The sequence below is a fragment of the Eschrichtius robustus genome, chromosome 4 (genome assembly GCF_028021215.1).
Source record: "Eschrichtius robustus isolate mEscRob2 chromosome 4, mEscRob2.pri, whole genome shotgun sequence".
Taxonomy (NCBI): domain Eukaryota; kingdom Metazoa; phylum Chordata; class Mammalia; order Artiodactyla; family Eschrichtiidae; genus Eschrichtius; species Eschrichtius robustus.
In genome coordinates, this window is record NC_090827.1 from 50,753,903 (window position 1) to 50,777,578 (window position 23,676).

Sequence of the window (23,676 nt, forward strand, 5' to 3'; positions counted from 1 at the left end):
TTAGGGAATCTGGAAGTAATAGTTAAAAGTTGTGTGAATACTCAGTACTTCACCTGAATCTGCATTACTTCAGGAGGAGTCATTAGGCAAAATAGAACTTAATTACCTTAATGCTAAGGTAAAAAGACATAAAAAGTACGGATACCACTTTAAGCCAAACCCATACACTACAAATCATATTTAATCTCAATTTACCAAAAGTCTTTGTGAAAGTGTAACTACGTTGCTATGTGCAAACATTTCTTGATAAAGGTTTCCATGCCTGGTAACAGACTAGATGGATAAGAGAGCATGAATAGCAGAAACACTCGGCAAGATAGACGCGGTCATTGCCTTCCTGGTAGCCGTTTATCAATCCATTCTTTCCCGCTAATCACACCCCATTTCCTGCTCACAGAGTGGGCAGTGATCTCTTGATCTCAGGGGAGGTGGGTCTTCCCCTAGCCCCAGGAGATAAATCATAATTGCTTTCTTACCCAAGAAGAGATTGAGTGTAGGTCAAAAGAAAGCAGGTTCAGTAAATTAAGGATTTAGCAAGTTTAAAGTCTAGAGTAGAGTATAAAGCTGAAAGAAGAGAGGGAGCGAGAACACAATGTGCTTAAGAAACTTAAGCTTTTTAAAAAATAAGAGATACTTTTCAAATATATAAATGAAGCCTAATCATCTCCTTTAACTAGGAGCCCTTAATTGCATAGAAGTAAATGTGTTTGCACATACTGGCCTGTGCTTTGAGGTCAGTACCTATAATCTCTAAACCCTTTTAAACCTCTTTGTCTGCCACAGTAAGCTAGTTATCTAAAGAATAAATGAGGGCACTATTCAAGACTTTTCTTGGCTGTTACACTGATTGTGGTTCATCAAAGTTTCTAGTCTTTCTGCGTGGAAAGTGACCATGGGTACAGATGGACACACCACATTTGAACACATTGGACTGCACTCATCATAGAGACAGGGATACTCTTGTGTTTATAAAACACTGATAAGAGGCCCTCCACCACCTCTTTTCAGTCCTGGTGATAAAGTCATGTTACACACTTTTAAAGAAGCAGCCAAATTTTAGATCAAGGCAGCAGAAAAGCCAAGGTAGTACAGGTTCCTATATGGAAAGGCCAACCAATCATCAATTCTTTGTACACCTCAAGTTCCATATCTGTCAAATGAAACTATTTCTATTCTAAACTCACATAGAAAGCATGACAATGTTAGAGTCAAGTGTTTTCTGCTCACCGTTCCACAGTGCTGTAACATAGTCTGAAAGCAAGAAACCATGAAGTGTATCCAAGGATCTTAGCATTCCACGCGTATGTAGCAACAGTTGATATTCTACGTTAGAGGATTAGACTCTTTCTAAACTGACATAATTCAAAAGTGGGACAAATAGTTTTCATATCGTATGTTACTTGTTAAGTGTTTGAATAATTTTAATGTGCATTGCATTTTAATACATCTTATGTTACTTTATTAGTTTTCAAAGTCTACCCAAATGAAGACCACTTTTAAATAAAATTTTAAAATGTATATTTAAAAAAAATTCTAATTTATCAATCTAGGCAACAGAACTCAAGACAAATAAGTACATTTCACAGGTTGAAAACATGCTTTAAGAATTTTTGCTCTTGGCTTCATTTCTGCAGACTCTGAATTTCCTTAAATATTCTATTGTTCTTTCATTAGACTTAAAAATTTGAGCAGTTGAAGTACTTTTCATATTCCATCCCAATTATTCCTCATTTTAATGTATTGTTTTTCCCCTCCCTGTAAAATTTGACAGCTTTTCAAACTTTTGCTCATCCTATTTTTACAGTACCAAATTCCCACGTGTTTTCCTTTTTTAGAGCATGTGTTTCATGAATACAAATCTCTAGTGTATTTATTTAGATATAATAATACACTGTATCTCCTTTATATTTTGCATAGATTCATTAAGTAGCTAACATACAAAACTGGTGCGGTATTAAGGCCTGTCAGCTTAACCAAGAACACATTTTGGATTCCTGTTTTATTCCTAGTAAGCACAGACTCCATGCCCCCACATGCCTTCACAAGTGCACACTGTAGTTGTATTGTCCTTGTGTACACAAAATGTGAAGTTCCAAACTCAAATATGCTGGTAACAAAAGCTTTAGAGGCTGATTAAATTAATGATAAGTACATCAAAATAGAGCAAAGTATTATTTGCTTTTCTTTTGATCCTCAGATTTTTTTTTTTTTAAACACACACACACACACACACACACCACTGGCCAAGCAGAAGTTTTCATTTTGACAAGCAAAAACACGGAAAACTCCCATGTTACTTTTATCACCAGATCAGGCCCTAAGGCACTCCGCTGTCTCCAAAGTTTCAACCACTAAAACATGAGTGAAACAAAGAATACACCACAGCAAGTACTCCAAAAAATAGCAATTCAGATTTATGTCTGAAGCTGTTTCCACATGCTTTCAAATCAGCACTGGAATCCTTTATATGAACAGCTCCATCGTTTGGCAGCAGCAATCAATGAAAGAATCCAAGAAAATTGCACCAAACTGATCACATTTCAGTGTAAGAACAGCAGTACGTCCAATCTGTTGCCATAATTTGGACACCGTGCAGCGCTGAATAATGGATCGTGACAAAAAACAAGGGTATAAATAAAACCACACACAGTCTAGGTCCTGAATTTGTGGTGATATCAACACCCCCAAATGATCAAAAACAATCAACAGCAATACCTGGCGATTTGTCTCCAAATTAACAAAAAAGCACCCAGCTCTCACCTTGCACAAACACACACTTCAGTTGTCAGTGACAAATGCAGGCTGCACTTGCAGGCTGGGAGAGGGAACAGCTGCTCTGTCCTGAGCTGCTTAAAGCACGGTCCAGCCCGGCTCGCCCGCTCAGGTCCTACTCTCTGTTGGTTCGCTGCAGTTTCTCCCATGACTCCATCACCCAGGAATGGAAACTGCTGCCCTCGTCCCAGCACTAGTGGGCTCCCGGCTACTGAGCTCAGGTAAAAATGCTGAGTCCTGCAAGGTCACTACAAGGTGAACAGCAGCAAAAGGAGTGAACGGGGAAGAGGAGGGACCATCCAGGAACGACTCTAAACTTCAGACACCTTGCCTTTCACAAGATTCTGAAGTCCATAAATCAGAGCTGCAGCAATAGTCCGAGAAGCAGTAAATCTGAGAATCCTCAAATGGCTTGGAGCCAACCTGCTAACCCAGAGGCCCTCTTGAAGTAATAATGTCTCTCTCTCTCTCTTTTTTTTTCTCTCTCTCTCTCTCTCTCTCTCACACACACACACACACACACACACACACAGACATACACACACGCACAAACAGACTTCAGTGTGGCTATTCTAATTGTTCAGACATCCTTTTCAAGCCAAAAAGTTTCTGAAAACCCTTTCTCAGTAACACCGCTTAGAGAAAGCTCTTAGAGAATTAAAGTATTTGCCAAAATCAAATAATTCTTTTAAGAACAAAATCATTTCTGGTCCATAAACTAATTCATATTAATGAAGTCTTGCTTTTTGGGCACATACTTCAATTATGCAACCCCCCCCCCATATTAAAAAGACAGTAAAGATGTATTTATTTCAGAGATGACTGGCAAAATCAATTAAGATTTCTCATAAAAATTCCTACCATCTTTTTCAAGATTAGTCTTGACTGATGCACATTTTAATTTGGAGAGGTTTCAAGAAGGCCTTTCTTGTCTAAAATATAATCATTCTGCATGTAGATGTTCTAGACAGATACAAACATGTTTATAAATGTTTCCCTGTAAAGTCTCTCTAGGTTTTTATTTCTCATATTTTGGTTTTCCTATCAGAAGTGGAGAAGAAACAATGTTTAAGCTTACCAGAACATTATGAAACATTATTTCTCTTTGTTGTTTATTTTTTTCTTACGGGTAAATAATTATGCGCTGAACTTTAGATTGATTGTATTAACCGGAAATTATTTTTACTCTTTAGCCACCTTCCTTTCCCCTCCTTCTCCAACCATGTAAAATGAGCAACTTATCTAACCTCCGAGGTGTCAGTTTTGTAATCTATAAAATGGGGATTTCTTGCCAACATCTGCTTTGGGGCTCCCTCCTGGGTCAGTATGAGGATGAAATGGGACAATGTGTAGGAGCAGATGCTTTGTAAACTATAGAGGGCTGGGAAAAAAATGTACTTACTGCATTTGCCACCCTTCGATTGCCCTAGTTTGGTGCTGGGACTAGTGAATTACTTTCTGTGTTCTCAAGGAGGACTCCTCAGGCTTCATGGGAGTGTGTTTCAAGTGGGCTATAAATAGAGTTCAAGATTGTATTAACTGCTGTCCTCCTGGTGGCAGATCTTGATGGCAGCGACCACATGGCCAGAGTCAGTTAATTGTGAAAAACATGAGCTCTGTCTGGTCTTTGAGGCAGAACAAGACCAGCTGAAAGCCTGGTAGAAGATGCTCACGTGCCTGGCCAGTTTCACAGTTCCTGGTGTCCTGGGTGTACTCCTGTGTTGGAGGGGTTGCCCAAGGGGATTAATGACGGGGAAAGGTTGGGGATGGAATGCCAAGTTCACTGCTGAGTTAAGTCAGTAACAAATGCATTAAGGCATTCATGCTAATGTTCCTACCATTATGTGTGCATTACTTAGAGATTAGGTTGAGGGAGTGTAAGGAAGGACACCAATGGGGAACAGGAAAGGAACTAAGTATATGAACACCTGTCCTGTGAGACACACAGGGCTGGGAGCTTTATGAATGTTATCTCAGTTAATCCTCATAGTAACGCTATGAGGTAGTTGTTGTTATTCCCATTTATCAATGAGAATAATTTGCCTGCACACTGTTACTGGTGAGTGGTGGAGCTGGAATTACAATCAAGGTCTGCATGGCCTAGAGTCCCGTATTTGGAGGAAATCTGTTGATTTATAACTTTCTCAGAAGAAGAAAAGAAAGTTTGGTTTTTAAATAGCAGGGGTAGGGAAGGCAAGAATGCAAATTACCACAAAACCTTGAGAGTACTTGCTAGGCAAGTTAACTTTTATAAAGAGCAGAGAAATGTTTCGAAAAACAAGTTTTGACTTTTTTAACAATGAAGTCATTGTAGGATACAGAGAAAAAATACAATTTTTGTTAATATGTGCCTATAATTCCTTTTTCTTAATTGTGTCTTGCCTGTCTTTAAGCTGAAGATGTGAATTTAGAGGTCTTTCTGTATAGTAGAATACCACTTTATTTTATTTTATTTTTTGAATTTTATTTATTTTTTATACAGCAGGTTCTTATTAGTTATCTATTTTATACATATTAGTGTATATATGTCAATCCCAATCTCCCAATTCACCCACCACCACCCCTACCCCGCCACTCTCCCCGCTTGGTGTCCATATGTTTGTTCTCTACATCTGTGTCTCACTTTCTGCCCTGCAAACCGGTTCATCTGTATCATTTTAATTTGCTTAAATTAACAGATCCTTAGGAATGCCCACAAGGAAGCAAGGCAATCTCTTACTATTAAATGAAGAAAAGACATTTTTTTCAACTACAGTTTGGAGTACTGTAGTGGAGTCATAATTTTCAGTTCCCTGAGTCTGAGGGTGTTAATAAAATGCCAGGTCCTTTCTACGAGTTTTATTGGAAAGCTAGAAGCAGAGTTTAAACTGCAGCCCTACATCGTATATGTTTCTGTTCTCCCCTTTTTAAGTGGCATTGCCCACTAAATGAGAAACCTTGAAATTGTATCTGCAAGCCAGCAGGGCAATTCATACCAAATCCTTCATGTAGGGTAATTGTTCCTGCCTTCAATCTCCCTTTTCCATATTTTTACAATCTTCTCTGAGAATGCCTCTGGCTGATTATACCTTGACTCTGCTTTTAGCACTCCCATCTGCAAAGTGCACCATCCAAAAGCACTTCATAAAACCAGCCTTCTCATCCTCCCCATATTTAGCCTTAAAAAGAAAACTATAAATTTCAAAGTCTTGCAGCTAGAATCACTTTGTTTCAGATATTTTCATCAGAGAGAGAACTTTTACTGGGCCACTGACTAAATTAGTAATAAGTCAAAATAAATAGCAGAGAAAAAGAATAAAAGCTGGAACTTTAATCACAATTTTTCAAGCTAAATTCCGAATAAAAAACAAAAGCACTAATATCATCCTAAACAGCCAATCAACCCACATAAAAGAAGGTAAGGGGCCTTCAGCTACTGAACATTCATTTCATTGCTACCTTTGCTTAGAATATGCATTTTGACACTCACTACAATGCCCTTGTTCTATGGCATCATATTTAACTAAAGAGCAAGTTAAAAAAAAAAAAAAAAAAAAGAGAGTTACTCTATTGGGAAGCCTATGATGACATATGGAACATATAGTAAAGGGAAAAGCTGTTTTTTCTCATTCCCAATCCCATTTTATTTCTGAAGAAAGGATGAAAACACAACCACAGACAGAATTACTATTATTTTTTTAAATTTAGAAACTACTGTAGTGATCTTTCAACGAAACAAAAATCTACTGACAAAGCTTTCAATTATCTTTCAAGTCAAAAATAATGATAAAGAAAACATAGTTTTGGACACTTTCTTCCAATTGTTATACTGTCCCATTAAAGCATTTTGTTTTTCAAACACTTCAGCTAGTGTTTGCCTGAGTGTAATGCCACAGCAGAAAAACAGAAGAACATATTGCATCCTCCCTTTCTTTGTCTCAGAAACTGCATTTTGAGATCCTGATTTCAAATCATGTATTGAAAAGAAATTTGTATTAAAGTTTAAATGTATGAGGAAAGCATTTCGAAGCATGGGCCAATATTTGCAATAGGTGAAGAAAGGAAATAAGATGGTCTGGATTTCTATTTGGTTCTTGCTCCCTTGCCCAATGACAATAATTTCCTGATGTGTCCTAGTGGCAGTGTTTAACTTTACACAGATATGGGTCTGGCCTGAAAACCTTAGAATCTTTCCATTTAGGGTGGAACTGGGCTCTCACAGATGTGTAGGATGGAGTCGTTTCTAGTTTTTAATATAACGAGAAAAAAATATTTTTCTAACACATTTTTCCCTGCCGCTCCCTTCGATTTACTTCTTTTTCTTAGGCTTTAGAAAGGACTCCACATGATAATAACTATTAGCCATGGAGAGCAAATACTGTTAAAATATTGAAGGTCATTTAGGGAAAAATGTAAAGTAATCTGAAGTGTGTAAGCTTTTAGCATTTCAATCATTTTGTGTGGATGCTGAAAGATATGTATGTCAAGTCTCTTAATCTGTATACAGTCAAACACATGAAATCGAACACTTCCTGAGCAGTAAAAATTTACTGTATTTTTAAACATAATTTTGTTTTGTACTGAATGGCAAGTTTTTTCCCTGGAGGGAAAAAGATGTTGTTATTAATGCCTTTTCTACTCTATGATGTGAAAAACCACTGTCCTGACTTCACGGAAAGCTTTCTTAAATACATTCAAGTGGTTTTAGAAAAAAAAAAAAAATACTTAGGACTATGAATAAAGAGGGAACAATTCTGAAGATTATCCTTTTGTGAACACAGGGAAAAGAATTTCTGGGCATTTAAAGTCACTTTAAAATGTACCATCAGGATCATTGGAGGTATTTGGAATTTTTGTAAAAAATACAGTCTTGCAGTATAACTGTCACCCCCTTACAGTGTGACAGAACATTATAGTCAGGTGGTCTAAGGAAGAGCTTTCAGCCACCTGGCAGCCTGGGCTGGTGATTACAGCCTCAGCTGCTCTTCCACCAGAGTCCTTCAGTAAGCGCTGCTCTTGGAAGCCTGGGACCCTCTGGAACATGGGTGCTCGTGTTTTCCACCAGTGGGTCCCTGACGGTAAAACCTTCAAAACATCAGTGTCAATGCCTCTTAATGTATCTTAAGTAAATTAAGAAACATTAATATGCCATGGTACAATAAGGACTGAAATTCAGAACACTAGGTTAGAATTTTTAAGATATTACTTTATGATACATTTATAGAGTAAAGCATATTAGAAAATAGTGTGTGCAAAGTTATCTGATTTTGTAATAAATATTTAATATTAGAGAAAATCTGAAAAATAGGCATTACTATTTAATAGTTTTTATCTCTCGGTATCATAAAAATTTTATTTTTGATCTTTTTTCTATTTTCTAAATATTCTGCAATGGCCATTACTACCATGTAGTAAAAAGAAAGAAAAAGAAAGAAAGGAAGAAGGAAAAAAGAAAAAAAAAGGAACCAGTAACTCTAGTTCATAATGTTTAGGAATCATTTTTGAAATAAACATTTCAAAACTAACTCACCCATGCTTATAATCTCTGCAAGTGGAAACATTCAGTCTTTAGAATTGTTATTACCATTTCTCTCACCATCTGCATTAAAAATCTTCATGGGTACAGATAGAAAAAGTAGATGCTGCACTACTATAATATATGGAAAATATAGAGTTGTTGGTTTCACCGGTTTTTAGAATAGAAAAAAGGGAGATAGGGAAAATGCCAGATGTGTATCTGTGTGTACATACTGAGAGAATGGACATGGTACAAATCCAAGTACCATGATATACACTCATGAATACATGATCATAGTTTTGGAATCACTACTTATTCCTAAAAGGGGAATGATGAACTAACAGTATATACAATCAAGAAAATCTACTGTCTTCTAAAAAATGATCTTGCTTTAGGGCATATTTACAGAGATCTCTACTGTGAGGGCAATACAAATTTCTCTGGGGGTAAGCAGGATGCCTAGGGAAGAGACTGCATTGCAGAAGTTACTTGGGCTTTACTTGCACTTTTGTTTGTGTTCTGTATATCTTTCTGATCTAACTAGGAACCAGCTGGTAGAGAACTCAGGTTTACAAGAAAATAAACAAACATCAGTCTGTTAATTAAATGGAAGACTTGGGTCCTCAATGTATGTATTTCTTGGGAACAGCAGTGTTGAGAACAAAGGTCTTGAGGCCAGTCAGGAATATTTGGACTCAGGCTAAGATTCATTTACCTACTATGTTTTATTTGTTTGCTGAAGTAACATTTGAGGAACTGGAGAAATAGCAAGACCAAATTCACGTACACTGAGCATTTTCCTTTTCAACAGTTAAGTCATAGCCATATGTTTTCCTGTTTAAATTGAAATAAAAATTTCTAACATGCTCATGAGGAGAAACAGTTTCAGCTGAGCAGGGCTATATTTCAAGGGGATGGGTTTGCTCTTTAAACAAAAAGTCACCACAAATAAAATTGGTAGCACACTAAGCTCTTCAGATATTACTGAGCTAGAGGCTCAAGAATATAAAAGTGTGATATTTTCAAAACAACAATCTCCAATAGACTTTAAGGAAAACAGTAAATTCTTTTACTTATTTATATCTTTGTTTGGACTGTCGGTAAACAAATGTATGTGTTTGCATTATTCCTACTCTTTACTCAGGCTACTGTTAGAATTCCAGGGTCATTTTTGGAAGCTGAGTAAAGTTTGAATACACTTAAATTATATATTTATAGAATGAACTAATATCATGGACTAAATTTCATCTTGGTTGATTAAAATATTGAAAAACTCATAATTTATGCATTCATATGGAAATTATAGTAAAAGATCTGTTTTATGGATTCTATTCTATCATGAAAAAAGACAATATTCTTTAATCTATTCAAGAGGAATAATCACATCTTGTCTTCTGTTTAAAATTTAGGACAAGTTTTTGTTTAAATTAAATATCTTAATATTAAAGAAAATGATATCTACAGCCCCCTCAACTATATACTGTATGTGTGCATCTATCCGTCTATCTATTATCTATCTACATACGTGCACACAGGTATATATGTATTCCAATCTTTATCCATCTGTAGAGTTTTATGTGGTTATTGTCATAGTTTATACATAATTTTTTTTTTTTGCTCTCATGGGCAATTCATTCTTTTTTTTTTTAATTTTAATTATTATTTATTTATTTATTTATTTTTGGCTGTGTTGGGTCTTCGTTTCTGTGAGAGGGCTTTCTCCAGTTGCGGCAAGCGGGGGCCACTCTTCATCGCGGTGCGCGGGCCTCTTCACTGTCGCGGCCTCTCTTGTTGCGGAGCACAGGCTCCAGACGCGCAGGCTCAGTAATAGTGGCTCACGGGCCTAGCTGCTCCGCGGCATGTGGGATCGTCCCAGATCAGGGCTCGAACCCGTGTCCCCTGCATCGGCAGGCAGATTCTCAACCACTGCGCCACCAGGGAAGCCCTATACATAAATTTTTTAATTTATTATTTCACTTTGAATATTTTATAAGCATTTTCCTTATATCAAGAATCATCAAATGAGATACTGTAAAAACAGCAAAACACTTTTAAAATTGTAAAATATATCAATAAAATCATTTCATTTGTTATTTTCAATGTTTGAATAATATTCTTTTTAATGGTATGATCTAACTTATTTGTATATTACTCTATTTGGGGGCACAAACTTGGTTTTCGGGGATTTTTTTAGTAAAAATTATACTACTCTATTACTAGGAATATTTTTGTTTTTCTGTAGATTTCTTTTTTCAGTCTTAGAACAAATTTGTAGAAAAAAGGATCACTACGTCAAAAAGTCTACTCTGATTGGGAGTTTTTTTTGGTGGCAAAAAACTAGAGTATATTAGTTTTAAAGCACTCCTTTTTTGGGACGGAAGGTGAGTGAATAAACGCATTTACAAGTATTTGTTATAAGTTATTTTGGATACTTTAATCCATATACCAATTTTCTGTGTTCTTTTGGTTCAAGTTGTTTGTGCAAATTTTGTAACCACGCTTATTTTTATCCCTAGAATAAGGACAAACATTTACCCCAATAAAACATTAGATATAAGCTGGTGTTGATCTCCTAAGTTTCATTTATACATTATAGGTTCTAAGTGACTTCTTATACATTCTGTTTACCATACATCTATGTCACCCAAAGACCCCAATGTAATTTTTATTTGATAAATTCCATGTGTGGATTCTTTGAAGGTTTCAAAGCACATTGTGTAACATGAAAAAAAAAATCATTAAAATAAATGATGGAAGAGAACATCCATTGTTTCCATGTTGCAGTTCATAAATCACTTATTCACTGTAAGAGGCATGTTTAAATTTATTCACATTTTACATTTTATCATTTTAATAGTTACTTTAAAAGTGGTATTTTGGGGACTTCCCTGGTGGCACAGTGGTTGAGAATCCGCCTGCCAGTGCAGGGGACACGGGTTCGATCCCTGGTCCGGGAAGATCCCACGTACTGTGGAGCAACTAAGCCCGCGCACCACAACTACTGAGCCTGCGTTCTAGAGCCCGCGAGCCACAACTACTGAAGCCCGGGCACCTAGAGCCCGTGCTTCACAACAGGAGAAGCCACCGCAATGAGAAGCCTGCGCACCGCAACGAAGAGTAGCCCCCGCTCACTACAACTAGAGAAAGCCCACACGCAGCAACGAAGACCCAACACAGCCTAAATAAATAAAAATAAAATACTCATGTTTCTTTAAAAAAAAAAAAAATGATATTTTGATACTCATTCAATATGTTCACATAATTTCCACATTATTTAATGTAGAAAAAGAGTACATTATATCAGTGAAAACAAATGTTAGTCATATGTAAACTTGCTTTCTTAAATTGAGCTTATTCAGCTATGTCAACAGAGCACTTTTAAGGAAGTATACTTAAACTTGAGGCTGGCTTTTCATTCTATAAGTCTACAATAAAACATATCAGAAGGATATAAAATCTGCATATGCAGAATAATTAACACTGGCATAATTTTGCACTAATATATTTTTCTTATTCACTTTTCTTCTCTCCACCATTGCAAATTTTGACAAGAGAAACTAGAGGAATAAGAAAAATCTTAGCAGCACCAAGAATCAGCAGCAAATGGAGAGGTATCCTTGTCCGGTTCAAGGAAAACTAGAATGGGAGGCAGGGGTACTTTGCCACTTGTTGATGGACAACTTGGATACCTCACTTTCCCTCCCCAGGGCACAATTTCCTTACCTGTCAAGTGACATTCCAATCAGATATTGGATGTTGAGATGACATGTAAACTGAGAATCTAAGAAGTTGTCATTAGATGATAATCTGCACTTGATTTTATGAATTTGGTGTTGATTTTTGTTGATTTTCAAATAAGCTCCATGGCTTTTTCTGCTAGGCAAGTATAAATAATAACACAATATAAAGGCCTACTACCATTGGCTCATACCAATAATTATTCATAAAGCAAAAGATAAAGGAATGGTGCAGATAAACTGAATTCATAAGCCTTTCCGTTCAGCTTTTCAAACTGACTAAACAGTGGTTGTCAAAATATTTCTTCTGGCGGCTTCCCTGGTGGCGCAGCGGTTGAGACTCTGCCTGCCAATGCAGGGGACACGGGTTCGAGCCCTGGTCTGGGAAGATCCCACATGCCGCGGAGCAGCTGGGCCCGTGAGCCACGATTACTGAGCCTGCGCGTCTGGAGCCTGCGCTCCGCAACAAGAGAGGCCGCGATAATGAGAGGCTCGCGCACCGCGATGAAGAGTGGCCCCCACTTGCCGCAACTAGAGAAAGCCCTCACGCAGAAACGAAGACCCAACACAGCCATAAAGAAATAAATGAACAAATAAATAAATAAATAAAAATTAAAAAATAAAACTCCTCACCAAATCCCCCCCACCCCCATGTAAAATATATATATATATTTCTTCTGATAACTACTTCCCTCCACAAGTCCCATGACATTTCCCACGAAAACAACAACAACAACAAATCTCTATAGTGGCAAACAATCTGTCGTGAAGAGGGCTATTGTGACATCTTGAGAGAGAGGAGAAGACTAGGATGAACAAGTGGGCACAGGCAAGAGTAGAGGTAATAAACATCTCTGCCTCAACAGGGGATCAATAAATGTTTTTAACTGGCTGGAGAGAAGAAAACAACCAGAAGAAAGATTTCACCGAGGAGGAAGAGGACCCACTGTAGGGGAAGAAAGCTAAAAGGGGAGCCCTATTTCTCTCTAATGAAAAGTTATATTACCTAAAACTAGGTTTTGCTTTCTCCCTAAAGTTTCAAATGTTATGGTCAGTAATATTAGAAGGAGGGAGGGATCTGCTGACACCTAATTGAGGCCCTTTTGATGACAAAACCAATCACCCCCTGCTGTGGTCTTGAACGTTTCTTTCCTGATTTACATAGCCCCAAATTAGGCTAAAATGACAAGAGAATGCAAAGAGCCCATGTGACACCAGAAGTTTATGCTTTGCCTCCTTCATGGTGTTTCTGAGAAAAAAGAAACTAATTATGGAGCAACGACTTAATGAGTATAATCATTTTCATTTTACAGATAAGGAAAATGCAGTTTAGGAAATCAATACCACTCTATCATAATATCAATATCATTCAGTAAGTGGTCAATAATTCAACATGTTCTTAGACCTGATTCAAGGAGGAATAGGCACTTGGATTTTAATAGCCAAGATAATGGGAATATCAGACTCAGATCATGCTAAGAATTTCATTAGAACAAGGTAATTAGCCAGCTGGGACAGAGCTCAACCCAGAACCAGGATCTGGGGTACAGAGCCATGATTTTGTATTAAATACCTCAGAAAAGTCTTTACATTAAAAGGGTTATCTTCACTGTACTATTTATACTTGGTTTTAATCATACAATAGTATATGAAACTCTTAATCCTAATAAAGTGAATTATGTGGGAAAACTGCCACTTTTTACCTATGATTTATCAAATAGATGATTCAATAAATTTTAAGACTTACATTTTATGATGTCTTATAATTTGAATCCACCTCCTTTTCACTTAAGGATATAATGGACACCTATCAAGCAAAATTTGTTTAATTTTTTAGGTACCTTTCACTTTAAAGAATTAGACCATCAATCATAGATATGAAAAAGACTAGAGGAATTTTACAGCTGAGGACCCTGACACCCTCAGCTAAAAAATCCTTGCTCAAAGTCACATAGATATTGAGCATTTGACTCTGGCATAGAAAACAATGGGATTCTTCATTTGGTTGTTATTTCTACTTTACTACAAGGTTTTGTCTCATGATTTCTACTCAGGTAGTTAGGTCATTTTTCCCTATTGTTACAGATCTATTGCTCCCTGTGGTCAAAGCAAGGCAGTTTACGGAGAAATCCAAACAGACAGCTTCCCTGTTTGCTCCTGTGCTCACCTCCTATGTGAATGTTGGGTTCACCGAGGGGTACTGAGGTGATTACTATTCTGTCATGGCCTTTTCAATAGAGAGAGTGACTATTTCCGATTTAGTTCATCCTGGAATGAGGTAGTTGTATGAAAAAGAAAATAAACCCAGAGGAAGGCTCTCTAGGAGTAGAAGAAGCAGCTAGTTTCTGGCTATCGACTTAAGTGTAAGCTGTGAGGAACACGGATGTCTCGGAAGTCAGCTGAGCGACAGGTCGTAGGATGGAGCCACCTACTTTGAGGCAGAGAAGGGGCCATGGTGCAACTGAAGCCAGTCACCCTGCAGAACAGGTGGTGTTTCATGGCACAGTGGTTTAGTTGCTGGTTATTCTCCTTTGTTTTCCCTGGGTCCTTTGTGAGAATCCAGCCTTGCATCAGGTGTTCTACTGGCTATAATAGGGCAGGCTGTATTGATAAATTATGAAAGCAAGAGGCCCTATGAGGTCATCATGGGATGACTGCAAAGCTAATGGAAACGTATCTCCTGAAGGGAAGAAAACATTCAAGGAACTCAGGGAACGAGAATAGGAGTTATGCGTCCCCATGTGAGACTCTCTTTGATAACTTAGAGATTGTGGGTTTTATTGTTAGGTCTGGGAGTAGTTTCCTTAAAGCAAGGGAAGATATTTTTTTGTTGCGGGAAATATTCAGTTTCAAGTTCCAGATTTTCTGTTAGATTTATCTAGATTCTGAAGGGAGTATCAGTTTTTTAGGAAGTTAATTGATATTATAAAAAATAATCTTAAGTTCAAGATACTGCTTTCAAACTTAAAACCCCCACGAACCTACATTTGATAGAAACAGCCAAGTTTATTTTAATTAGCTATTATTATCCAATAATTATGTAACGAAGAAGTACAAAAATGATTTTTTGGAAAGGTGAGAAATTCTCACTTACTTGGCGCTCGATCCTTATCACTGAAAAATACATTTACTATAAAAGAAAATACTACTTATGTCACTTTTATTTCTCTCTACATATATATTTTGCTCAGAAGTGATATGAACATATTTGAAAAAGATGCTAAAATCAATTTTGCATGTAATACATGTATTGATTTTTCTCTAGATATTCCTGATGATTTTGAACTTATCCACATGATAATAAAATGTGAAGATTTTTTTTATCTTGCTCTTAAATTGGGATTAAATCCTCATCATTAAAATTTTCTATTTTTACTATAATTATCAGTGGGATAAAATGATAAATGTTTAAGTAATGGCATAAGAAAAGCAAAATTTTAGGGTAAAACCAACCTAGAAATTTTGTTGTGTAGATCAAGTAGCATGAATATAAGAGCGAGTGGAGCTGGTAGGTAATAGTGTGCTCTCCTTGCTTGCCAGGTCTCTCTGGACTGGGAATTTCATTGCCTTTGACTAGGACTCTGTATGCATCATCCACAGGCACCAGCATCCAGATCTCACATTCTGGGGTGAACTCACTCCTAGGATGAGGAATAACGGGGAAACATCTGCTAAAGGAAAGGGAACTTTTCAAATTAACATAATTTTAAAATTTTTGTTAAAAATACTTCATAGCATTTACAATTCAGCATTTTGAGACAAAACCTTTTTGACCCATACTAGTTACATATCTAGACATCATTTCAAGTGCTGCCATTTTTAATAACCAATAAAGTTCTCAAGGAACACATAAATATCAAAGGACCTCAGTATTAGAAAAGATGCCAGTGGCCCTGTAGTTCAAATTCCTATCTTCCTGTTAAGTTTAAAATATGGATTGAGGGACTTTCCTGGCGGTCCAGTGGTTAAGACTTTGCCTTCCAATGCAGGGGGTGCGGGTTCGATCCCTGGTCAGGGAGCTAAGATTCCTCATGTCTTGCGGCCAAAAAACCAAAACATAACGCAGAAGCAATATTGTAACAAATTCAATAAAGACTTAAAAAAATATATATGGATTGAATGATAGTTTTCCTCTTCACTATAACAGACCCTTAATACTAGAAATGTTCCAAACCCTTCATGAATATGGAAATGTTTATACAGGTACTGTATGTCATGAACCTTCAGATTCACTCATGAAAAGTAAAACCCACCAAGTAAATATTGAGGAAGTATGGATTAATAAACATAGTACCTTCATACTCTCTTCTCTGTGTTAATAATTTTAATAACATTTAATTTCTTGTGACAATATCTCAAATTTTTAGTGAATATTTGTTATAATTTTATAGCTCTATAACTAAAAGAGAAATGACTTTCTAGAAACATTTTTGTTTGATTGGGGTGAGTGAATGAAGTGTTGGTGTTTTGCCAGCTTGTGGTAAAACAATGTAATATTTTCACTGGAACTATTTATTACATTTGGAAAGCAGAGCACCACTAGGATAGATGAGGTAAAAGAGGTTTGAGGACAAAAGATTTTCTCTGTATCATGGGAAGATTAAGTTGTGCAAAGAAAGTCCAAAAAAAGAAGAAACTGAGGCATAAAACAGCTACCTGACTTGCCCAAGACATTCAGGTACATTACAAGGAGGAACCATGAGTAGTAACACAGGTCATGTGACCCTACAGTCCATACTGCTGATGCCAGAGCTGCGTTGCATTATGCATTTTGCAGCATATTGATGCATATGCCTCTACTTTGCTTTAATTATGATCAAGAACAAAACGGATAGCAGGCTATTAGCACCATGGCTTTGCAGGACTTGAACATTACTCAGGATATTATCCCTGTTATTTCACGTGTGAAGAAATTGAATCATACAAAGGCTAAAGGCATTTCTCAAAGTCACAGAGCTATTTTGTGCTGAAAATTAAAGACGAAGAAGATACTGTCTAACAAAGTTGGTAATTTACTTATATGAAAGGCAAGGCTGAAATTTTTAAAGACTACGTTTCAGCCATAATGTCTGCCATTTACTGAGGGTTGGTTATGTTCCAAGGACTTTACATACATTTTTATTATCTTCCCAGCAACCCTGAAAGGTAGGCTCTCATTTTATTTCATCATATAATCCTCATGTTACAGATGAGGAAATTGAGCCTCAAAAATTTAAGTAGCTTGACCCAACTTACGTACCTAGCGGGTGATGAATCAGGATTTGACTCTGAAGACCACACACTTTCAAATATACCTTTGGGGGACCCCAGTTGATATTTCAACACTGGGGGTTGACTACAGAAAGAAATCCCATAGCTGGGCACACCCATTCCTTACCATCTGTCTCCCCTCACCTCATTTTTCTGAGCCTGTTCTACCACTCATCACTCCTTTGGTCTGGAAAACCCCATCCTTGCCATTCCACTAAAAGCTTCCTTTATATTCTAAACTCGCCTCGTCAGACTATTCTGTGGGCCAGAAACTTTACACAACAATAAGGGATGTTAGAACTAAGTCCTGAGGGTCCTGAAGTAGATTCTATACCTGAAAAAAAAGGGAGGGGTACTAAAGAAAGTTAAATAAACTTCTGCATGTATAAATATATTCAGTTGCATTGTAACATTTTGGAAATGACTAAGCCTTGAATGGAATAAGGTAATTCTATGTCTTACCTGGGATACTTATCTGATGAATCATATGAAGAACTCATTTATTGGCTCTGTCACTAATACTTTGATATGAATCTCTCTATAACTAGCTAGATATGATTGTTTCTTTTCTTAATTTTATATAGTAATATCTTTACTCTCACCTCTATTCAAATGGAAGGGCTTACTTGCTTTTTCCTTTAAACTCCTTTCAGTACCTAATAGAGAAACCCCCAAATTGTTAATGATGTTGACAATGGTGGCTAGATATATGTCAAGAAATGTTTATAGGGATGACCTGTCTTTGATCCTGTTTGTAAAGATATTATGGAATGTCCTTCTGTCCTTAACCAGTTAACCCTGGGGCTGTCACTCCCCATTGTCTACCCAAAACTTCCAACAAGGTGTCAGTAATGATTTTCTACCCAAGGCTCATGACAGCTACTCACCTTAAATCTGATAAAAGGCAGGAAGGGTTGTGTGAATGATTCTGCAATCACCCTTTCTTCCAGGAAAACATAGTCTTCACTTCATATGTAACAAAGAGCTTGTTTTCTGTCCATAGATTAATCTTCCAAATCACCTATCTTGTCTCCTCATAGAAATTTTTATTTTTATTTTTTTTTTTGCTTTACTTAACTGCTTTTTCTTTTGGGTCTTTTTCTCTCATAATTAAAGCAGATAATTACTACCACATGGACATTTAGATTGCAGAACAGGAATGAAAACTATCTTTCAAAATCTCAAAACAAGACTGAGAAAGAGCTGCTACATGAGGGCCAACTTTCATTCTAGACTTAAAGTTCACACTCTCTAGATGATTTCTCTTGAGCTTCCTCCTCTCTGATGACTTTTAGGAATGAAATATGAACAGAGTCAGAGGGGAGCTGGAATGGAGGGAATACCTTAGAATGTCTAGAAATCTAGTTTCAGACCACCCCTCCCTGGGGCAGGCTAAGAAATGCTGGCTACCGACAACATAATTCTTTTTTACCTGAAGAAACTCAAACAAAATGTCCACCTGAGGCAACTGAAGGAGCATCACAGAGAACAAGGTGTAACTGACTGACGGATTCACATTAAACCAAAAAATGTTGATGGGGAAGAGCGGTTAAAACAGCTGAAAGGAAGCTGGCTTACAGAGCAATGCTGCTCAGTGGCGAAGACTCATTGCCTGCCTAGATACCGCCTTAGAATGGCAGGGTCTGAAAATGCCCACAGTCACCCCTAGGACTTAACAGTGAGAATCTTGCTTTATATTGATGCCTGCCAAATAATTTTCCCAAAAAGAGCACACTGAAATAAAAAGCATAATTTTGGAACTGGGGGAAAAAATACAAGAATGCTGGCACATCCGGTAGCTTTCATTATAAGAAGAAACAAACAGCTATATAACACTATCAACAGTTAAATAAAAATATGTATTAGGGTTAGTTAGGAAAAACTCTTCTGCTCCAAAGAAGGATCAACATTGTGTTTATAAAGGCCCACGGAGGGGAAAATTGTTTGGGGCACAGAGGGGGGAGGAGGGGTAGGGGTGGTATGGAGAGACATAGAGATAAAGAGAAGGGCTTAGAGGCACAGAGACCAAAGTGGCTGACCTCAGGGTAAGAAAAAGTCGCTGGAATAGTGGGGTTTGAAATGCCCCAGGGAGATAACAGGACCAGGGGGAGAATGGTGATGTGGCACAGCTCTGGCTCCAAGGCTGGACAAAGGCTCAAAGCCACTAGTGATCTTGGCACAGAAGCAACAGAACCATCCATTATCAGGAGATTATGTGCCTTGGGCATTGATCATTGCAGCCTGGTGTGGGTTAAAGACCTGACAGTACTTTCTATGAAATTTTAACACAGCCCCCATTTGGGGGGTGAGAAAGATGAGATAAGGAGGAACAATAATGGCTAAGTTGAATTTTTATTTCTTCACTATCCTGGTGACTTGAATTTCAGATTTTGACTTAAGATGGTTAGAAGAACAATGAACTGTTTGGCACTGAATCAGTAGTGCTGTAAAAATTATACTGTGACAAGTATTTATACAATTTTACAAAATACAAAAGCCTTTCTAGCTTGAAGATACTGGCATTAGTTGGAAAAATCTTTCTGACACTGGGCCTCTTTGATTTGGTTAAAAAGGTAAATATAGCTGTTCTAGAACAGGATAATATAGGTCTTCTGTTAAATTAAAAAGTATCGCATATGTTTTTCTCTACCACCTGAAAAATGCTTTATTCAGACTGATGTAAAGATAATTAGAATTGGGAAAAGCCACATGTAGCAAAAGCTACTTATTTTGAGATAGTCATAAGCTTTCTCTTAATTACCTAATTCTTGAATTACATTGTATTCCCATTTTACAGATGGAAAATTAGAACTAAAGATTATCCAAGCAAATTTACAAAAATAATTATAATTTAATGAGAGAGCTGGTGAAAAATCTTTTTTTCTTAGCTCTTATTTTTGTGCCTGTCTTATCAGATCTCAAGGTGTTACTTAGCAACCTTCTTTGAATTCCTATCAGCCTCCAATTAAAAAAAAAAAAGTTACTTCCATAGGGAACAGTTGTTACAAAATTGAGTCCGCCATTTCCCTTGGGCATGTTACGATTATTTCCTAAAGCCTTCTCTCAAATGTACTGAGAAGCAGAATGCAAAATTTTAGACCATGCATTTCATGATTGTCTAACACTACTGGCAAATACAAAATGTTTTCAATAATGACCCTGCTATACAAACTAAGTTGCAATGAACTTTAACTTTATTGGCAGAAAGCATTGTTTGTTGAGAAGCAAGTGATAGCTACATGTAAAAGAATGAAATTAGAACACTCACTAATACCATACACAAAAATAAACTCAAAATGGATTAAAGACCTAAATGTAAGGCAGGATACTATAAAACTCTTAGAGGAAAATATAGGCAGAACACTCTTTGACATAAATCACAGCAAGGGACTTCCCTGGTGGTGCAGTGGTTGAGAATCTGCCTGCCAATGCAGGGGACACAGGTTCGAGCCCTGGTCTGGGAAGATCCCACATGCCGCGGAGCAACTAGGCCCGTGAGCCACAATTACTGAGCCTGCGCGTCTGGAGCCTGTGCCCCGCAACAAGAGAGGCCACGATAGTGAGAGGCCCGTGCACCGCGATGAAGAGTGGTCTCTGCTTGCCACAACTAGAGAAAGCCCTCACGCAGAAATGAAGACCCAACACAGCCATAAAGAAAGAAAGAAAGAAAGAAATTATAAAAGATCACCAGAGATATCAGCTTCATTTAAAAAAAAAAAATCACAGCAAGATCTTTTTTGATCCACCTCCTAGAGTAATGAAAATAAAAACAAAAATAAACAAATGGGACCTAATGAAACTTAAAAGCTTTTGCAGAGCAAAGAAAACCATAAACAAAACAAAAAGACAACCCTCAGAATGGTAGAAAATATTTGCAAACAAAGCAACTGACAAGGTATTAATCTCCAAAACATACAAATAGCTCATGGAGCTCAATATCAAAAAAAAAAAACAAATAACCCAATCAAAAAATGGGGGGGAAGACCTAAATAGACATTTCTCCAAAGAAGACATACAGATGGCCAACAAACCCATGAAAATATGCTCAACATCACTAATTATTAGAGAAATGCAAATCAAAACTACAGTGAGGTATCACCTCACACCGGTTAGAATGGTCACCATCAAAAAATCTACAAACAATAAATGCAGGAGAGGGTGTGGAGAAAAGGGAACCCTCCTACACTGTTGGTAGGAATGTAAATTGGTACAGCTGCTATGGAGAACGGTATGGATGTTCCTTAAAAAACTAAAAATAGAACTACCATATGACCCAGCAATCCCACTCCTAGGCATATATCCCGAGAAAACCATAATTCGAAAAGATGCATGTACCCTGATGTTCATTGCAGCACTATTTACAATAGCCAGGACATGGAAGGAACCTAAATGTCCAATGACAGAGGAATGGATAAAGAAGATGTGGTACATATATATACAATGGAATATTACTCAGCCATAAAAAGGAACGAAATAGTGCCACTTGCAGAGACATGGATGGACCTAGAGATTGTCATACAGAGTGTAAGTCAGAAAGAGAAAAACAAATATATAATACTGGTTATATGTAGAATCTAGAAATATGGTACAGATGAGCTTATTGGCAAAGCAGAAATAGACTCACAGATGTAGAGAACAAAATTATGGTTACCCAGGGAGGAATGGGGGGGGGCAGGGGCGTGGATGAACTGGGAGATTGGGTTTGACATATATACACTACTATACATAAAATAGGTAGCTGATGAGAACCTACTGTTTAACACAGGGAACCCTACTCAATGATCTGTGGTGACCTAAATGGGAAGGAAATATAAAACAAGAGTGGATATATATATACACATAGTAACTGATTCACTTTTCTATACAGTAGAAACTAACACAACATTGTAAAGCAACTATACTCCAATAAAAATTAACTTAAAAACAAAAACAACAAAAAAAGAAGCAAGTGACAAGAGTCCCCTAGATGCATCTTTTCTTAGAATCTACTTCAAGCTTTTCCCCCACTCCCCACCTTAGATCTGTGGAAGCCAAGACTGATGTCTTGCAACTGATCTAATTTATCATTTTTTCCAGTCAGTAGTGAAACTTATTCAGTTGGGAGCCATTAAAGTCAACCAAATTGGAACCAGTTTAATTTCTATTTTATTTTATTGCCACACTTCATGGTTTGTGGGATCTTAGTTCCCCGACCAGGGATGGAACACGGGCCCCCTGCAGTGGAAGCATGGAGTCCTAACCACTGGACCGTCAGGGAATTCCCTGGAACCCGTTTAGTTTCCAAATCCAAAGTTCATGTTTGCTGAAGAACCTTAAAAATCTGGTCAAATCAAGCAGTTAAATGAGGTAGGCGGCTGGAATGAAATGGATGCAATGCTGCATGTACAAGAGACGGTAAGAGTGTGTCTGATGAACAGATATATAATCTGGGATCCACGGATTTAGTATGAATGGCCTTCAAAGAGTCTATGATGCCTCCCCTGAAATCGTATCCAAAAGTCTGTGATTATGTGCATAAGTGAAGTTTTCTAGGGAGATTATCCTGACTTTAAATTTTCAGATAAGTTTGTTAAGGACAGCTGTCAAGGGTTTGACACTGCTGGTTCTGGCTGACTGCTTCTTTTTTTTTTTTTTTTTTTTAATATTTATTTATTTTTGGCTGTGTTGGGTCTTCGTTTCTGTGCGAGGGCTTTCTCTAGTTGCGGCGAGCGGGGGCCCCTCTTCATCGCGGTGCGCGGGCCTCTCACTATCGCGGCCTCTCCTGTTGCGGAGGACAAGCTCCAGACGCGCAGGCTCAGTAGCTGTGGCTCACGGGCCTAGTGTGGGATCTTCCCAGACCAGGGCTCGAACCCGTGTCCCCCGCATTGGCAGGCAGATTCTCAACCACTGCGCCACCAGGGAAGCCCTGGCTGACCTCTTCTTGAAGCTCAAAGTTGATCAACATGATTCTTTGTGGAGTGTGCAAAGTTAAAGAGTACTAATGGGGCATTAACAAAAGACCATAGGAAAAATCTCAAACTCAGGAAATTTACATTTTAATGCTGTGGCACACCTGAGCAAAGTATCTCAAATCATAAAGTCTTTGCCATTAACCCTACACAGTAGGGAATCATTTGTGATCAAGACAAATTTTAATATAACACCTAATCAGCACAGCAGAGGAGAGAGTTTTACATCTCTCTGTTCCAGATGGTGCCATCTTATCAGAGTTTCACTCCTTGGTATGCTCAGTTAATTAAAGTCCTCACTATTTGTTAATGGCAGATTTGTGCAGCAAAAATGACTCTGGAACAGATGTCGGTAAATTTGCCAAAGTGGCTGGATAATTATCCTGATTGCTCTGAAGGACTATTCCATTTCACCCACACTGAGCTCTTGCAGGAGCCAAATTTCACCTTTGTCTTTACTGCTTTTAAAAGG

The 23,676-nt window shown here is 37.6% G+C and overlaps 1 protein-coding gene across 5 annotated transcripts in view; it reads right to left on the reverse strand.

Moving 5' to 3' along the window:
• Nucleotides 1-23,676, reverse strand: part of ARHGAP24 (Rho GTPase activating protein 24) — a 514,100-nt gene that overhangs the window by 161,895 nt on the left and 328,529 nt on the right. The window contains exon 1 of one of the 5 annotated variants that reach the window (XM_068542702.1): nucleotides 2,761-2,950. The exons of the other annotated variants lie outside the window; for them this stretch is intronic. The gene's annotated coding sequence lies outside the window, so the exon portion shown is untranslated. Of the gene's footprint in view, nucleotides 1-2,760; nucleotides 2,951-23,676 lie in introns of those variants that run through there. 5 annotated transcript variants of the gene reach the window in all.